The sequence below is a fragment of the Falco punctatus genome (assembly GCF_963210335.1).
Source record: "Falco punctatus genome assembly, chromosome: 2".
Lineage (NCBI taxonomy): Eukaryota > Metazoa > Chordata > Aves > Falconiformes > Falconidae > Falco > Falco punctatus.
Window position 1 is genome coordinate 23,032,550 of NC_137581.1, and position 8,027 is coordinate 23,040,576.

At 48.9% G+C, this 8,027-nt stretch overlaps 1 protein-coding gene across 2 annotated transcripts in view; it reads right to left on the reverse strand.

The window, feature by feature from the left end:
* The window catches only part of LNX2 (ligand of numb-protein X 2), a 64,729-nt gene extending 56,973 nt beyond the window's left edge, over positions 1–7,756 (reverse strand). Inside the window, exons 1-2 of one of the 2 annotated variants that reach the window (XM_080376411.1) lie at positions 7,469–7,756; positions 336–445 (exon numbers count right to left, since the gene is read on the reverse strand). The gene's annotated coding sequence lies outside the window, so the exon portion shown is untranslated. The remainder of the gene's footprint in view (positions 1–335; positions 446–7,468) is intronic. The other variant, XM_080376409.1, reaches the window with a different exon arrangement.
* Between the last annotated feature and the right edge of the window lie 271 nt (positions 7,757–8,027).

Genomic DNA, 8,027 nt, shown 5'->3' on the forward strand with positions numbered 1-8,027 from the left:
AGACAAAAGCACACTCATGTTGTGACAAAGTAAAAGGTATCAACAAAGAAGGCTCTTGACACCAGCTAAGCCTTTTTTTTTTTTTTTAAATGAAGACTTTGTTCAGGAATGTCACCCAAAACCTGATGGCCAGAAAATTCACAACACGCCTAGATTCTGAAATGTTGCTTTGTGTCAGAAAAAAAAACAAAAACCACCAGCCATGGGTTGTTCCGTTCAAAGCAAACATAACATTCCTGTGGCAGAACAAGACAGTTTATCTGAGCACAATATAGCAACTACTGAAAACTGCTTTCCATGAATTGGGCTCAGTACACAAGTAAGCGACATTTTACCTCCATCAGCTTTGCTTGAATTTCCATTTGCTTCTCTTGTGCCAAAAAACTCTGCTGCACCAGCTGTCTTTTTCCTACGTATGAACTCAGAAACGAGGATTAGCACCGATCTGAAGAACAAAGAAAGCCACAGGAAGGTAAGAGCTTAAAATCCTCCATTACTAGCATTCTTCGGCCTTTCAGGGCCAACATTTTGAAAATGACACTGCGTAAAGTGAGGGCTGTCTGTGGAGGAAAGCTTGGTTGGATTCAAGTAAAAGTTCTAGCTACATGATGATTACAACCGCAGAAGTTGATAAAAGCATTGACATACAGGAACACTGACTCGAACCCCAACTGTGCTTATTCCCAACTGTTTCCTAACCTGTCAGACCCCCAGAATGCACAACGTCAGCATCCTGACACCTTCCACTTACAGAATCATAGAACCATTTATGTTGGAAAAAACCTTTGAGATTATCAAGTCCAACCGTTAACCCAGCACTGCCAAGTTCATCACTAAACCATGTCTCTAAGCACTGCATCTCCACATTTTTTAAACACCTCCAGGGATGGTGATTCCACCACCTTCTCGGGCAGCCTGTTCCAGTGCTTGTGCAACCTCTTTGGAGAGGGTCATGGAAACACACGGTGGCAATGCAATCTCAGGGGTTGGGGTGGGGAGCACAGTGTACAGCACACTTCAAAGTCTCTCCCACTGCAAAGAACATACCAATGCCGAAGTAGGTAGCTTGCTTCTCGTTCCTCCCTACTGTGCTGAATAAGACCTGACAGCACTACATCACTCCAGGCAACCTGATCCAAAAGTGCTGCTTTGCCTTTCTGCAACTACTGGGCTCCTCCCTCTGCCCAGACACATACGAGTTCTCCTGTAATGTGTGCCACTTTCTGTTGTGCTCTATTGCTAGAAAAAAGATAATTAAGTCATAATTCCTTTTTCTTCACTATCTACAACTACTTATTACTACCATATACAACATTTAAAAACCGGATCAGTTCATATATTGGATATGCTCCTTGATCAAATTGCATTTTGCTCTACAAACAAGTGTTCTTCATAAAAATTCTATACACCCCATCAAACAGTGGTTAAGTGTGACAAATCTCTTCAATGAAACACAAAACCACTTCCTTCTCCAAGTGATAGAGCAGCCAACAAGGAGAGGTGCTATGCTGGACTTTGTTCTAGCCCACAAGGAGGGGCTGGTGGGGAACGTGAAGCTCAAGGGCAGCCTTGGCTGCAGTGACCATAACATGGTGGGGTTCAAGATCCTTAAGGCAGCAAGGAGGGCACACAGCGAGGTTACCACCCTGGATTTCAGGACAGCAGGCTTTGGGCTCTTTGGGGATCTGCTTCGTAGAGTAGCATGGGATAAAACCCTGAAGGGAAGAGATGCCCAAGAAAGCTGGTTAATATTCAAGGATCACCTCCTCCAAGCTCAGGAGTGAGGCATCCTAGCAAAAAAGAAGTCAGGCAAAAATGCCAGGAGGCCTGCATGGATGAACAAGGAGCTCCTCGCCAAACTCAAACACAAAAATGAGGCCTACAGAGGGTGTAAGCAAGGACAGATAGCCTGGGAGGAATACTGAGAAATTGTCTGAGCAGCCAGGGATCAGACTAAAAAATCTAAAGCCCTGATAGAATTACTAGCAACAAGAAATGCTTCTATAGGTAGATCAGCAATAAAAGGAAGACCGGGAAAAACGTGGACCCTCTCCAGGAGAAAACAGGAGACCTGGATACCCAGGACATGGAGAAGGCTGAGGCAATCAACAACATTTTTGCCTCAATCTTCAGCAGCAAGTACTCCAGCCACACTGCCCAAGTCACAGAAGGCAAAGGCAGGGACTGGGACTGAGACAATGAAGAACCACCCTGCGGATCAGGTTCAAGACCATTTAAGGAATCTGAAGGTACACAAGTCCAAGGGAACTGATGAGATGCATCCACAGGTCCCAAAGGAAGTCCCAAAGCAGCTAAAACACTATCCCTCACATCTGAGAAGTCATGGCAGTCTGCTGAAGTTCCCACAGACTGGAAAAGAGGAAACATCACTCCAGTTTTTAAAAAGGGAAAAAAGACGACCCAGGGAACTACACGCCAGTCCCACCTTGGTGCCCAGCAAAATCATGGAGTAGGTCCTCCTGGAAAGGCACATGGAAAATAAGGAGGTGATTGGTGACAGCCAACATGGCTTCACCAAGGACAAATCATGCCTGACAAATCTGGTGGCTTTTTAAGACAGGGTTACATCATTGGTGGGTAAGGGAAAAGCAAGTGACATCATCTACTCAGACTTGTGCAAAGCATCTGACACTGTCCTGCATGACATCCTTCTCTCTAAATTGAAGAGATGTGGATTTTATGGATGGACCACCCCATGGATAAGGAATTGGCTGGATGGTTGTGCTCAAAGAGTTGCAGCCGACAGCTCGATGTCCAAGTGGAGACCAGTGATGATGAGTGGCGCTCCTCAGGGGTCGGCATTGGGACCAGCGCTGTTTAACATCTTTGCTGGCAACACGGACAGCGCGACTGAGCGCACCCTCAGCAACTTTGCCGGCGACACCGAGCTGTGTGGTGCAGCCAACACGCTGGAGGGAAGGGATGCCATCCAGAGCGACCTTGACAGGCCTGAGGGGTGGGCCAGTGTGAACCTCACGAAGTTCAACAAGGCCAGGTGCAAGGTCCTGCACATGGGTCAGGGCAATCCCAATCACCAGTACAGGCTGAGTGGGGAATGGACTGACAGCAGCCCTGAGGAGAGAGGCTTGGGAGTGTTGGTGGACAAGAAGGTCAACATGAGCCGGCAATGCGCACTCACAGCCCAGAAAGCCAACCGTACCCTGGGCTGCATCAGAAGCAGCGTGGCCAGCAGGTCGAGTGAGGGGATTCTCCCCCACTGCTCCGCTCTCATGAGACCCAGCTGGAGCGCTGTGTTCAGCTCTGGGGCCCCCAACAGAAGACAGACATGGACCTGTTGGAGTGGCTCCAGAGCAGGGCCACAAAGATGCTCAGAGGGCTGGAGCACCTCTCCTGTGAAGACAGGCTGAGAGAGTTGGGGTGGTTCAGCCTGGAGAAGAGAAGGCTCCAGGGACACCTCAGAGCAGCCTTTCAGCACCTAAAGGAGCCTACAGGAAAGCTGGGGAGGGACTTTTTGCAAGGGCTTGTAGCAATAGGACAACGAGAAATGGTTTTAAACTTAAAGGGAGTAGATTTAGATTCAATATTAGGAAGAAATTCTTTCCTGTGAGGGCGGTGAGGCCCTGGCACAGGTTGCCCAGAGCAGCTGTGGCTGCCCCATCCCTGGCAGTGCTCAAGGCCAGGCTGGATGGGGCTGTGAGCAGCCTGGTCTGGTGGGAGGTGTCCCTGCCCATGGCAGGGGGGTGGGACTAGGTGATCTTTAGGTTCCCTTCCAACCCAGACCATTCTATGAGGATTCTATGATTTTCCTCTGTGGAATGAAGGAAAAACAGCCAGGCAAAAACAACATCTATCACTCCATCTCAAAGTAAACCAGCTCTGTCTGGGCAAAAATTAACTTCTATATACAAAATTGATCTGACACAGTTACAACCTCACATTACTTTCTTACACAACTTGGTCTCTTTTGCTGTGATGACAGCAAGAAAATTCTAGACATTATTAACAAAATGCCACAACCTCAAAGTAACATCACAAGTTGCTTGCTTAAAACAAAAATGAGGTTGCAAATATTGAGCTACATTACCCCAAGTTTCCATTTTTAAAATAAAAATAGTTCCCACTAATTGGGTAGAAAAATTGTAGAAACATAAAGCAAATCAGAATCTTGCATGTTCACAAGTTACCTTGTGATTTTATATCAAACAACTGCATACTTGAGCTGTTTTCACCGTCTAATGCACAGCTCGGTGTGAGAGACAGCAAGAAATTTCCCTTATCTTCCAGCCCCCAAACTACTTGTAATAACAAAAACTGAAATAAGCATCTAAGAGGATGTAAAGGATTGACGTATTTGCAAATTTATATCACCATAACCACTGTAGAAATAAAAGACACTCCTGTAGTATTGCAAAGCACGTTGCAATGATGAAGTCAGCTCAGGTACAGCACTGCTACCCCCTGTAACGCGGCAGCAGGGCTGGGAGCACCTCCGTACGTGTCTGTAGATAAACCAATCCCCAGTTCCAAAGCAGAAGTCAGCTACCTATGCTATCTCATGCCGAATACAGAACAGTCAGTATAAAAACACATCACAGGTTTATCCCATGAACTTTGCAAACATAAATCCTGACCCTGAGAACATTTACATGCAGGCTTAACATTAAGCCTGAGAACAGACCCACTAAATCCAAAAGAAATACTTGAGTGTTTAAAATCAAGCACATGTAAGCATGGACACCTACAGAATTGGGTTCAAAAAAACCCAAATAAGCACACACCACTTTATTATTATTTTTTATTGCTCCATAGACATCATGACCCAACAATTAATGCTGGTATTTTAAAGATTTTTCATCATCGAAAGGCACTACACTTTCTAAACAAACTCCACTGACCTAATAAAGCAATTAAGCAGCATGCAATTCAATAGTGTCACATTAAAATTGCTTCTGCAAACCAAATTAACAAAGAGTTTTCAAATATCAGAGATGAGCCACTGCTGTATCAAACAGGCAACCAGTTTGGTGCCTTCTAAACCAGGGGCATTTTAATACTGAATGAATGCTGTTTTCTTCTTAGTTACAGCTCTTAATATCTAATAGCTCTTAAAACAAGCAGCATCTTGCTGATCTGAAACAGTAATTTCTATTAATCCACTGTCTAGTACACATCATATCTTTACACATTTCACTTTGATACTGCTATCATTTCTTCACAGTTGCTTTCAACTATATCAAGACATTTCTTAAGAGTACAGAAAAACAGGATTAAAAAAAAAAGAGGGGGATATTTTGAAGTATTTTCAAGTAGACAGTTTTAACTAGTAGCTAACAAACTTCTGTTGGTTTTTAGTCATACAGGCCCATAACTACATACCAAGATTGAGACTGACAGGCTGTTCAGCACAGGTAAAGCCTTAGGAAAAAACAAAGGTTCACTGAAGTCATTAGCACTTGCATGAGAGCTGACACCACAAAATACCAAAGCTTGCAATGTCAAAGCCAACATTTTTGTAATTATGCATGACAGGTTTTAGTAAGCTTATTTTTTAACCTGTCATGAAGAACAGTACTTTTCCATCCAATCGCCTGCTTACATTCCTCTCGCATACTTTTATCCCTAAATTGTCGCTTAATTTAAACTTTTTTTTTTTTTTTAATAAAAGATTAGAGTCCTGTATTAGGAAATCACGCTGTGTTTACAAATCTCAGACCAAGTCCAAGGCCCTGGCTTCTCTCTTGCTGAAGTCACCAGGCAGAGGAAAGGGCCAGTACGGTTAGAAATTCAATACTGAACTCTCATTGCAAAATTATGCCTTTCCCCCTTCCCAATACGCCCAGATTTTAGAATTGTAATAACACAAGCATTTTAAAACATAACATTACATACTACTATTTTTTTTTAATTAAAAAAAAATCTACTGGGGCACAATGGTGTTCTTTGCAGCCTGCTGATTTTGGAGTTAATCATTTTATGTTGCATTGCGTTCAGGAAAGAGGATTCCTCCCTCAGTGAGCTGATCATTTAGAAAAAAAAAGTAAATTATAAGGACCCTATTAAGTCTTATGGTTCTAGCAAGTACGCCAATACACCTTGTTTCCATTTTGAGGAAATTTGTTTTAATAAAGTTCAGGCAGCATATGGTACTAACATGCTTATTTTCCAAGTAGTAGAGAGTACTAACTGAAACCATCTGATGTTTCTTCCTAAGCCTCCTTGATCTGCTGCTGGACTGCAGCTTAGAATGAAACACTATGAAGCCGAAAGGAATTGGGTAGGGGAATAAAAAAAACAAAAAACCAACAGTAATTCAAAGCGTTTATTTAATGAGAGCCTAGCTCAGAACAGTTTCTCTATTGAACAAAGGCTCAAAAGCATTTATTTGAAATTTATTTCCAGAGACTATCAAACATACCCCAAAGCTAATCCCTAACAGACATTTCTTACTTTGCACACAGAGACAAAAATAAACCCACAATATCATGTAATTAAAAAAGGAATTAAATGAAGCTCAGAAGTACTTAATAGTGGATTTCTACAGAAGTAAACAATCAGCACTATGCATTAGGAACACTGCAAGAAAAGTCACAAGGGACTGTCAGATTTTTCACTACCACAGCCCCAGCAATTCTCTTCTCAATTAGTTGACCGAGCACAAATCTTCTGTCATGAGCAATGATAATTTTAAAAGCATGCCTTGTTAAAAGTTTAAAAGCCACGAGGTATTAAGTTTTTAAACCACGTTTTCCGCGGCAAGAGCTAACAAATGGGGGGGGGGGGGGGGGGGGGGCGCGGCACGACACGGAAAGTCTGGGTCTGAGCACCGAGAACTAGAGCTAACGTGTTGAAATAGCTGCCGGGTACCCAGGCTTCAGGGACATTTTACGCACCGCCACGAGTTCCTCTGGCGCAGCTGTAAAACACACAACCTGAAACCAGCCCTGCAGCAGGGGTTCGCTCGCAGCTGTTCCCCGCCTCCCCCGCAGGCAGTAATCCGACCCCTCGGCGGGCAGCAGCACCGGTGTGTTCGGGGACCCCAGAACCAGGCGCCCTGGGGGGCAGCGCCCCAGCCCACCGCCCAGCTTCGCAGAGCCGCGCTGCGGGGCCCGGCGCAGCCCCCGCCCAGCCCCGGCGGGCACAGCCCCGGCGCCCGGCGGCAGCCGCCCTCCGGCGGAGGCCGGGAGGAAGCCCCGCTCCTCCCGGGCGGGGGCAGGGCCGGGGGCCGCGCTCGCAGGCGCGTACACCTCAGCCCCGGGCGTCACTTCGCAGGCACCGGCCCCTCTCCCGTACTTGTTGCCCACGCAGGACGGCCCAACCCGGTGCCCGCGGCAGGCCCGGCCCCGCCGCCCCGGCGGGCAGCCCCCCGGTGCCGCCGCGGCCGAGAGGAGGAGTGGGGGCGCGGCCGCCGCCCTGCCCAGCGGCCCTCCCGCCGGCGGAGGGGAGGCTGAGCCGCCCGGCGCCGCGGCGGGGCAGGGAAGTTACTCACCGCCGCCGGCTCCGCGCCGCACTCTCCTCAACCGCCGCCGCGCCCCTCGGCCGGCCCGGCTGCGCCCGCCCGCCCGCTCCGCCCGGCGGGAGGCAAACTCCGGGCGGCACTCGGCGGAGCGCGTCTCCGCCGGGCCGGTGCTCCCGCCTCCGCCCCCGGCAGCGGCGCGGCCCAAGTGACAATCGCGCTCCGCCACTCCGGCGGCAGCGCGGGGCCGGGCGGCGGGGCGCGCCGCAGCCTATGGGAGCGGGGCCGGGGCGGGCCGCGGCGGAGCCCCGGGCCGGGGTGTCCCCGCCACTCGCCTGATCGCAGCTCGCCGCCGGCAGCGGGGGCGGCGCGGGGGGGTGCGGGCGGGGCCGAGACGGAGGAGGGGCCGGCCGGCGAGCGGAGCCCGGCCCGGCCCAGCCCTGCCCGGAGACCTGTCCCCGCCCGCCCGATCCCTGCGGCCCCGCTGAGGGGCAAACCCCGGAGGGCTCCGCCGCTGACGGGAGGCGGCAGCGCCGCTCTCGCCTCTCCGGTGCCACCACCGAGCCTGCTCCCGCCCGCCGCCGCTCAGCCG